Source organism: Sorex araneus, chromosome 4 (genome assembly GCF_027595985.1).
Source record: "Sorex araneus isolate mSorAra2 chromosome 4, mSorAra2.pri, whole genome shotgun sequence".
Lineage (NCBI taxonomy): Eukaryota > Metazoa > Chordata > Mammalia > Eulipotyphla > Soricidae > Sorex > Sorex araneus.
Genome location: NC_073305.1, coordinates 117,612,517 through 117,624,529, shown reverse-complemented (window position 1 = coordinate 117,624,529; position 12,013 = coordinate 117,612,517).

Genomic DNA, 12,013 nt, shown 5'->3' with positions numbered 1-12,013 from the left:
TAATGAGATTGAATAATGATATCTAAGCTATGTCTGTATGGTGTTTACACTTTACAAAGCATTGTCACATACGATTTACTTAATAATCAAAGCATCCCTGTGAGACATGTTTTAGCATCCCTGTGTTACAGATGAAAACACTGAATTCCTAGTGTTCTGTCCAATGCCTCATGGGGTATAAGTGAAAGACTCAGATCAATGCTATTCTTAATGAAGAAGGTCATGTGTCTACAGTATTGGTCTTTAATTCTACCAAAGGAAATTCTAATTTTTCTGAAACTGTGGAGAGGTGAATGAGTGGTAAGTAAAGAATTTAGGCTTTTGTGCAGTGTCATTTCCTAGAGTAATACCTCTGCAAAGAGCTTTATTCCCTCATCTTAACTCCTCTCTATAATTTAAAGTCCATTCATCACTGAGAATCCAATGCAAATCCTTCCTCCTCGCAGCCTTCCCTGAACACCAGCTAAAGTGACTGTGATTCCTTTGAACTTGGCTAGCAGGAATATTGACTTCACATGGATCACACCTTGTGTGACTGTAAGTCACAGCCACAGCTTGCTATTTTGAGTGTAGGCAGGATCTGTGGCTTATGGGTAAAGGTGCATATCCTCGTGTGAAAAACCATCTCTCTGATGTAGGATATGTCTAGGTTTGAATCCCTATGTACTCTCCTTGATAGCCATGGAAACCTCCTTGCAACTCTCTGAGACATTTTTATTAAAGTGCCTAAGATTATCAGCATGAAAATTTGTAAGTGCCAAATAGTTTGTTTTCATTCTCCACATGGGCAGCTGACATTCTCTTAGGAATGTAAGTCCAAGGAAGGTTAGTTCTCAATCTAACTTCAAGGTAAAAACTCATGGAATAGCTCCTATATTTCCGTTCACTGTTCCTAGCTTCATTCATAACAGACCTCTTGTTAGTTTATGTACTAATCTTAAACTATCATCCAACAAAAGAACCTAAATATTCACACACATTCAAAAAGTTTATGCCAGTTTATATACTCTACTGTCTGCACTGATTAAAACATTTACCTTTCAGAGACAGGATGTGGATGTAACTGAGATAATAAGTCTAAACAACAAGCAATGGATTCAGCAGAGTTCATTGCATCTCTTTCTACTTAGGTGACAGGTCACATTTTTTCATTGTTCCCCAAATCTCCAGTATCTTTTTTCTCTCCATACTCTTAGCTAATGAACTTAATTCTTGTTCCTCTAAGGCAGTGCAAACAGCACAAACCAAATTCTGCTCCTACAATCATATCTACCACCCGGCTGCCTCTGAGCACCAGTAAATGAAACAGGGATGGGCCCGAATCTTTATCCACTGCCAGCCCCTTCACATGGTCTGTAGACCTCATCACTTGTCTTTTACAGAAATCTCTCTCCTTAACCATTAGGTTTCTTTCACTACCTATAATTTCATCCTATCAATATAGGATGTGTATATTTGTGAACAAATATACACAAACATCCCATAATATAGCTTTTGTTTTGGTGAATAATAATATAATTACCTTGAATTCCTCATCCTGGGGCCAGAGTGATGCTACAGTGGGTAAATTCAATCTCTGGCACCCCATATGGTCTCCCGAATCCCATCAGGAGTGATCCACAAACAGAATCAGGAATAAACACTGGGTATGAACCCCAAAAGACAAAAAGAAAAAAAAATCCATCATCGAATTCTAAAAACTGTTCCATTTCCATTGGTAACATAGAAACTCAATTATACTTTCTGTCTCTAATAACTGACTTTCTCATCTTAAAATCATTCATTTAGGTTTTCTAATCCTAGCACACTGCCAAAATGCCATCCTCATGGTCATTTATGGTAACATTAATGCTAAACAGTTAATAATCAATAGAATTATCATCGATGCATGAAACAGCTTATCACCATTTTCCTACCAATTTTATTAAAGGAATAATACATAAAAACATATATGTTTAAATTATATCTATTTTTAAAATATGATGTTTTGATGCATGTATGCATTGTGAAATATTTGTCTTAATTAAGGTAACTAATGCATCCATCACTTCTGTTTACTTTTGTACTTTTGGGGTGGAGTCACACCCAGATAAGCTCATGGATTACTCCTGGCTTTGCAATCAGAGATCACTCTGGAAGGACTTGGGAGAACCATATGGAGTGCCAGGAATTGAACCCAGGTCAACCATGTGCAAGGCCAGCACCCAAACTACTATACTCTCTACCAAGTCCTAATTTATTATTTTGTCTTAATAAGATCAATTAAGTTTCCGCTTCTAGAAAAATTTCTAGTATATAATACAGATTTACTCCCAATAATCATCATGCTGTCATTAAATCTACAGAATTATTCATCCTATATAATGAAAACTTTTTATCATTTGGCAAGTATTTCTCCAGTCTCCCCATTCTCCATAGCCTGGTAGCTACCATTCTACTTTTAAGTGATAGAGCCTTAAATATTTCATCTTCCCTACATATATACTGCTTATCTATGTAGAGAAGCAGTATATATATATATATATATACATATATCAGTATATATCTTCTCTACATAGATAACATATAATATATATACATATATAAACACCCTCCCATTGATCTTCTCACCATCTTCCTATTTTATAAGATATTCTCTTGAACTCTGTGCTTAATGACAAAACACATCCAGTTACAGGTGGAAGGAGTGAACACCAGACCCTCATTATTGAAGGTGATCATGTAGACCCAAGAGACGAATGGTGTTTACCTAGAAGTGTTCTATGAACCAGACCACCACTCTGGGAGATCCATTAAGCCTTGAAGACCTTTCTCTCCCTGATCCACTACCCATTTTTATTATGGGGGGAGAGGGAGGGGTGGTACATCTGGCAGTGCTCAGGGCTTACTCCTGACTGTGCTCAGGGATCATTCCTGCTGAGGCTCAAGGACCATATTGGATACCAATGATCTATCCTGGGTCAGCTTCAGGGAAGGCAAGCTCCCTATCTGCTATACTATTATTCCGGCCCTCCAGTTTTATATTAACTTACTTTCCCAACCAGCCCTCTGTAGTATCCTAGTTCCAATCTGAGAGTAAGGCAGTTTTAGGGAGGAACAAGTCCAACATTTTTCTGGTCACTAGCACCTGAATAAACCACTCTATTTTCACCCCAATCCCTGTCTTGCATAATTGGCTTTCATACAATAAGCACCAGAATTTGGATTTAAGAATTGTCCTTCTTAGGGCTTGTTTTCACTTGTGCTTTCTGGAGATGTTTTACTCACTGAAATTCGGGTTCACCACATTTCAAACAACTCTTCTAGCTGAGATGCCACCCAGATGTAGAAACAGAGGCACCTCCCAGAGAAAGCTGGATGCCTCAGAAAAGTAAAAGCTATGGAAAAATCTAAAGATCATAATAAAAACATGAAATGTCCCTTAACAATATAAGGCTTTCTTTGTGACAATGTTCAGATTAATTTTTGTGTATATGGGGAATTGGAGGAATTTTATGTATTCTCCTCCAAAAAGACTATTCAAGGCTTCTTCCACTCTAGAGAAGTCTGGGTTCTCTCTTGAACACATATCCTTCTTTGTCTTCCCCTCCAACTCTCTCTCTCTCTTTTTCTCTCTCTCATTCACTCCTTTGCTCACTCGCTTGCTCTTCCTCCCCTTCGCTCTATTTCTCTCAATAAATATATTTTTCTTCACAAAAATAAATAAATAAACAAAAAATCAATAAAACAGCTCTTCCTCCTCGCTGGTCACTTGTATAAAACTAAAGCTCGCCAAGGGGGGAGTGCACTCGCGGGCTCTCCGGGCGGCTCTGTCTCACCGCCCACGTTTGGTGAGCTGGAACCGCAGTGTGTGGACTGGACCGGGACGGCCGGTGGTCAAGGAAAGGTGAAGGAAGAATGAGGACCATGCTGGTTGCTGATTACTGTTTATTCAGTCTTTAATTTTCCATCTCCCGCACTCCCAGCTCTGGCCTCTCTCTGGATCTACCGCCACCTCCTTCGCCACCTCCTTCTCTAGTCTCTCCTCTCTTATATCTCTCTCCGAACCCCTTTTACTCATCATGGCACTTCCAAAAGGCGCAATACATTGACTTCACTAAAGGCACCAAAAGATGTTACAGGAAGCACATTGAGGCAACATTATTCTCTTGTATCTGCAGGCCATTAATCTAGGCCCCCAGAAAGAAGATACAAAACCAAAACCAAGCCTTCCTTGGGCTGAAAGCACTCGGATTTACATCCCAAAGACTAGGATAGGCCAGAGCCTGGAATCTACAATGTCAAGTCAGGCCTGGCTACAACCTAAAATCTGCATGTCAAAGATCAGCCAGGCTTCTTGTGAGAAAAGGGAAACTGCCTCTGAAATTATCTCTAGAAGACAGCTGAAAAGGGGAAAATATTCCAACATCTCCCCCCTTTTTGTTTAGGACAGATTTTAACCATAAAATAAAATGCTAGGCACAAAAATTTCAATAATAATATCAGAACACCTATTCTCTAGGACAGATACTTTTTCAGCAGGACCCATCCAACAATGAAATCCCATGGTTGTGTTTCTCCTCTCCTTGTCCAACAAACATATAAGCATTCATAATATTAATCATTTTGTATGGGCATAGCAAGAGATGCATTATGCTTTTAGAATTGCTCTCCTGGGGCCATCTCAATCTCAGACTACAGTGCTCAGGCCAGATTAGTCTTTCCTATCCCTAGCAGGGTCCTAGTCTCATCATTACTTTAAGATCATGACAGCACTTGTCCATGATCAGACTCTTAACTTATAATTAAGAATGAGGCACTTTGGCCAGGCCCATGTCGATGCCAGGGTAGCACATAACTTACCGCTTGCCCTGGGTCCGTCTCGTCCCCCGTTGGGACCCTGCCTTTTAGAGGGCTAGGAACTGAGGGCAACCAAGGCTACAGTCAAGAAAGCAGATGCCCGGGAATTAATAATATTCAAAGCCAATTAAATCCCAATTGCAAAGGCATATTAATAAATGTCTTTCTTTGTCCATACAAAAAGGACTTGCTCTGAATAATCTATGCAAAGGACTCAAGGAGAAGAGAAAAACATTATTTACAAGTCAACAGAACACTAAGAAAGAAGCTACAAATAAACAAAGGGGAATAGGAGCACTGTAACGGGAGTAACCCAATAAACCTAAACTACCTGAGGATATGTTATCCTACAGTCACTTATCCATATCCTTAGTTGTATCTTCAACTGCCAGAGCTCCACAAATTAGAGTGGTTCTGATTCAGCCACATAGCTCTCTGCTATGTCACTTTCTCTGTAAGTGGTCTTATTCTACTTCTTGTCTTCAAATAGGCATGATATCCTGCTAAGCCTCACTATTTCTTTTTTGTGGCACTGTGGCACTATCATCCCATTGATCATCAATTTGCTCAAGCAGGCACCATTACCATCTCCTTTGTGAGACTTGTTGCTACTATTTTTGTCATATCAAATATGCCACAGGTAGCTTGCTAGGCTCTGCCATGCTGGCGGAATACTCTAGGTAGCTTGCCAGGCTCTTCAAGAGGGATGGAGGAATCGAACCTGGGTCGGCTGCATGCAAAGCAAATGCCCTACCTGCTGTGCTATTGCTCCAGTCTGGTTTATAATTTTTTTTATTTTTTTTTATAATTTTTTAAAAAAATGTTTTAATGTCTCATTCCCTTGACCCTGAAAGAGCCTCCAATCTTTGGGAAAGATGAGTAAGGAGAAGCTGCTAAAATCTCAAGGGTGGGACAATGGGGATGTTACTGGTGCCCGCTCGAGCAAATCGATGAACAAAGATAACAGTGATGACAATAATGACAGTGATAGTAATTTTTTTAATGAATCACCTTGAGGTACAGTTATAGACTTAAAAACTTTCATGCTTACATTTCAGTCAGACTAAGATCAAGTACCCATCCCTCCAACAGTGCACGTTCTCCACCACCAGTGTTCCCAGTATCCCTCACATCACCCCCATCACTCCCCCTCGCCTCTGTGGCAGACACATTACCTCTTATTCTCTCTCTCTCCTTTAGGATGTTGTGGTCTTCAATTCAAATATTAAGTGGCCATCATGTTCGGTCTATAGTCTACTTTCAGCACACATCTTCCATCCTGAGTGGGTCCTCCAAGCATCCTTTACTTGGTGGTCCCTTCTCTATCTGAGCTGTCTTTTCGCCAGCATGTGAGGCTGGTATCAAGCCGTGGAGCAATCCTCCTGGTCCTTTTCCTTGGGATTAGTCCCTCATTCTGTTACTTTATATTCCACAAATGAGTGCAATCCTATTATGTCTGTCCCTCTCTTTCTGACTCATTTCACTTAGCATGATACTCTTCATGTTGATCAACTTATACCCAAATTTCATGACTTTTCTAACAGCTTTTCTAACAGCTGCATAGTATTCCATTGTGTAGATTTACAAAGTTTCTTTAGCCAGTCATCTGTTCTCAGGCACTTGGGTTTTTTCCAGATTCTGACTATTGTGAACAGTGCTGCAATAAACATACAATTGTAGATGTCATTTCCAATATCCTTTTTAGCATCTCCAGGATATATTCCCAGAAGTGGTATTTCTGGTTCAAATGGGAGCTCAATTTCTAATTTTTTGAGAATCGTCCATATTGTTTTCCAAAAGGGCTGAACCAGCCAACATTCCCACCAGCAGTGAAGGAGAGTCCCTTTCTCCCTACATCCATGTCAAAACCAGTTTCTTTTGTTCTTTTGGATGTGGGCCAGTCTCTGTGATGTGAGATGATATCTAATTGTTGTTTTTATCTGCATCTCCCTGATGATTAGTGATGAAGAGCATTTTCTCATGTGCATTTTAGTCATCCGGATTTCTTCTTTGAGAAAGTTTCTGTTTAATTCATCACCCCATTTCCTGCTGGGGTTGGATGTTTTCTTTGTGTAGAGTTCAACCAGTGCCTTGTATTTCCTTGATATCAACCTTTTATAAGATGGGTATTGGATGAATATCCTTTCCCATTCTGTAGATTGTCTTTGTATTCTGGTCACTGTTTCTTTTAAGGTACAGAAGCTTCTTAGTTTAAGATAGTCACATTTCTTTATCTGTTTCCACTTGCTTGGCCAGTGGTGTATCATCTTTGAAGGTACCTTTAGCTTCAATGTCGTGGAGGGTCCAGTTTTGCCAGCACCATTTGTTAAAGAGGCTTTCCTTGTTCCACTTCACATTTCTTGCTCCCTTATCAAAGATTAGATGTTCATATATTTGAGAGTGTGTGTCAGGATATTCAACCTTGTTCCATTGATCTGCAGCTCTGCCTTTATTCCAGTACTGTGCTGTTTTAATTATTACTGCTTTGTAGTAGGTTGGGGAAGGTGATGCCTTCCATCTTCTTCCCCAGAATTACTTTAACTATTTGTGTGGATTTGTTGTTCCATATGAATTTTAGTAATGTCTAATCCATTTCTTTGAAGAATTTCATGGGTATTGTTATAGGGATTGCATTGAATCTGTATAATGCTTTGGGGAGTATTGCAATTTTGACAATGTAAATTCTCCCAATCCATGAATGAGCAGGAGATATGTTTCCATTTCCTTGTGTCCTCTTTTATTTTGTGAAGTAGTGTTTTGTTGTTTTCTTTGTACGTACAGATCCTTTACCTCCTCAGTTAAGCTGATTCTGAGGTACTTGATTTTCTGAAGCATCATTATGAATGGGATTGCTTTTCTCTTGTCACTTTCTTTTCTCTCATTATTTTCATATAGGAAAGCCATGGACTTTGGGGTATTGATTTCATAGCCTGTGACTTTACTATACAAGTCTATTGTTTCTAGGAGTTTCTTGGTAGATTAAGTCTCACTAATTTATATCTATATCCATCACCTCTTCATTGGACTCTAGTCAAATTTTGCTATTTGCTTTGACATCTTCCTTTGGATAGGCATTAAATGTATCAGGCATGCATTGAAAACAAATACCCCATTTTCTCCCCTATCTTTATTTCAGCAAACAAGCAACTTCATCCTCCAATTTCACACCCTTGACACTTGTCTCTTCCATAGTTCATCAACAAAACAACTTATTGAGTTTTGCTTCAAAACCTTACTTCTCTCTCTCTGGATCACTATTATGCTATCATAAACTCTAGGTTGTTGTGAAGCTTTACGGTGTGTTTTTCTGATTCCCTGTTCCCCATAGAGCTGTTTCTTTAGACAGGAAGCACAGTGATCCTGTTAAAAGCAAAATTTGACCTTGTCATGACTGCTCAGACAGCCAAAAATCCTATCGGTGACCTACGACGCCTTATAATCTGACACTGCTACCCTTCCACCCAGTTTCTCTGACCTCATCTCCTTTCATTCATCTCTCTTCAATTGTAGTGGCCCTCTTGCTTTTCTGGAAAACGGAGCACAGACTCACTACCAATAACTACCTATATGTTGATCCTTCTGCCTGAAAATGTCTTCTTTCAAATTTTGTCTTGGATTTATTACTTTACTGAGATGTCATTTTATTTGTCATATGACCAAGAGAACTCCTACGTCTTCCTTAATAAAAAATATACCACAACATTTTGCATTCACTTTTTAAATTATCTCTTCAAATTGTTTATCATTGTTTAACAAAGGGTATACTTACTCCCTTGTCATTTAAATTTCTACTCATTTTGAATGTGAACTTTAGAAGACTTTCCTGCCCAATAACAGAGATTGCTATCTAACAGGGGAGATTACAAGTTTCCTTGCTTCTAATAAATTCTTATTGAATACACAAATTGAAGCTACTCTATTGACCTATGGTTACCATTATTAACATCACCATGTCCCTTCAAAGCCACACTCCAGAAATATGAATTATATGTGATTTATTGTTGATGAAATAACATCATAAATGCCCAGCAACAAATATAAATATCTGTATTATTATAAGAAATTTATATATAGAGAGAGATTATTTGTACAAAAGTCAGTACAAAGTAAATTTATCTGAAATAAAAGACTTTCTTTTATTTAACAAATATTGAGGATGATTAAGATCTTGATAATATTTAAGGTAAATATATTGTAATACAACATTCTGAATGAGACATAGAAAAATAATTTTCTCAAATTTTAACTAATAAAAGATAATTATTTCAACCTACATATGATAAGACAAAATTTTGCTAATAAAATATAATTTTCTAATATAATGACATATTTTTATTGTTCTTAACAATAACAAAAATATGCATTTAAAAATGGTTAATTCCTCTTTGCTCTGACTCTCAGGTACTATTCCCAGCAATACAAAACTAACATGAGAAATATTGCAAACGTTTTACTGTAAGTCAATAATTTGATTTCAGGATTTACTGGCCTAAACTCTACTTTTAGTCATCTTATGTCATCTCTGCATTCACTTCATTAACATAAAGTTCTACTTCATGATCCCAAATAACCATAACAATTAAGCACATAATAATTGTAAATTGAAAATCTACATATGGGATTAGCTCAATTACTCATTATGTGAATAATTCAAGTCCCCAAGGATACTTGCATTTTATTGTTGTGTTATTTATTCTGGAATTGTAAATACAGCAAGACTTTATTTATGCTGGCTCCACCAATTTGGAATTTGAAGAAATTCAGACAGGGTGAAAGCTGAAGGTTATCTTTGATTAAGATGTTCTTCATAATAGGTTGAATAGATTAACTTTGTAAACACAATAAAGGAGAAAAAGCACTTGAGAAAAACAATTTTGCAGAATCCTTGGGAGTATTAGGAAGAATATTTTTGTTTTGTCTGTTTTTACGGCATAACATTCTTAACTTTATTCAGTATCTTTAAAATTGTTGAGTACAATATACAAACTAGTAACAGGAATCTTTCCCTTTTTGAATGGCTATGTCAAGTTTTTTACTTGACCCTGTAAGTACTTCTAGTAGGCATCAACCCTCTAGCTTACACTGAGCTATAATTACTGTGTTAATTGTAGTAACAGTTTGAAGTAATAAATAAACATTAATATAAATCCTATGATTCATCCTACTTGCATTTCCCCATCTAGTATGACTTAGCTATGTCTCAATATATAAGAATGCTGTATGTACACTGAAGACATTTTAAGGATCATAAACATTTTTTGAATATAACAAATAAGGTACAGTTTTTGTTGATTCAATTTTGTTTGCAATTTAAAGTAACCATACTTTAGTGAATGTGGGTTTTTTTTTGTCTCTGAAATCTAAAACTGCGAAATACATACTGTGCCCACACGAAGTGCATTTCCTGCCTTTTACTGCAAAACTCACTAACACTATATATAATGCCAATACTTAGTGTGAGTTTGACAAGAATAGACTTTCAAAACTGGCAAGTAACTTGAAAGACATTGGATCAACCTTCATGTGCAAAAAATATTGTAAGATATTTCTCCTTGTGGGCATTGAATATTTATTAATTCAGTATTTATTGGCTTATTTGTAGTTTTTATTACTTGAAATGCCTCAAGGAGCCATTGGACTCACATATCAAATAATTTAGGCACAAATCATATGAATTAAAACTATCTTAGCAGACATAATATTGGTATGCAGGAAAAAAATTACATTTTTCACCTGATGGTCAACAAACTAGCAGTTTGCTTTTCCAGAAGGGAAGGGAATTTTAATGACAAGGGTCTTGTGAAACCTTCTGTGTCTGCTTCCCTGAGATTCAAAAAAATGGCTTTGCACATTCTCTCAGAGCCTCAAGACTTGAAAGTCATCCAAAAACCAGGGACCAATCTAAAGTAGATTGGCTTATACCCAAATTTAATGAAACTTCCTTAGAGGAAACTGATTTCCCTCATTATCCTTTATGTAGATAATATGTGGAATTAATTCTCCTTCACTAAGTTATCATTACATCGAGCAGACAAACACAGATATAATGTTATTAAAAGTAATGGAATGAGTTCATCCACTGTTAACTTTAATGGTTTGTATCCTCTCAAATGTCCCAGAGAAATGTCTCTGTCTCACCACTTTAGCAGATTAAAGGTCAGGGCTAAGGTGACCAAATTTCATGCTCACTAGAGAAGCATCATCTCTCTCTCTCTCTCTCTCTCTCTCTCTCTCTCTCTCTCTCTCTCTCTCTCTCTCTCATCCCTTGAGGAACGTTTTTGAAGACTTCTCTCCAACTGTGATGTTAGCAGATATAGGTGTTTATATTTACATATTTACTTTAGAAACTAATTGCAAAATATAAATTTATTTTATAATAAAATTATAAAGAGGCACACATGAAATATTTTACTTGTATTTTTGTTACAAATTTTCCATTTCTGAGTCTCAGAATACTATTTGTTTTTAATATTCAACAATCATACTTACATACTGATTAATATTCAGAGAAAGTAAGACTGAGCAAGTAACACCTTTACATTTTAAGCATCAATCTTGTTGTTCATTTTAGTGAAGTAAAACCTAATCAAGCTTTCTTTTCTCCAATAAAAATAAAAAAAACGAAAGATATCACTAAGCATCTCTCAGCTGTATAAAAAAGAGAGTTGCAGAACGTAAGTGCAATGTAAGTGATACACATCATACATATACATAAGCACTCATACAAGCATACTTATATGTATAAAATGCATATTATATGCAGCATGCATATAATGTATATTATATTTATTTAATGTACATTGGTATATAATTGATATTTTATACATATAAGTAAAACTTGTAAAATTTCAACAGAGAAATATGTAATGGCCCTATAGAGTTGCATTTGTTCAACAAGCATTTATTGAACTGAGAATGTGCACCATGGCACTATATTAATACTGAAGACATTAAGGTGAACCAAAAAGCTCACGTGACTTTAAAAGGTACATATTCAATGAGCAAAGGCAGACAAACATTAATAAATATGATTACATGAGAACACAGCACAAAATAAATTGTTGGCAGAAAAGAAAGTGAGAAAAGCAAATTTCTGGTGAAAACATAGTAACTGAGACCAAAATTATCCTATTTAAAAGAACTAAAATACCAACAAAATATATAAATGCTGGTT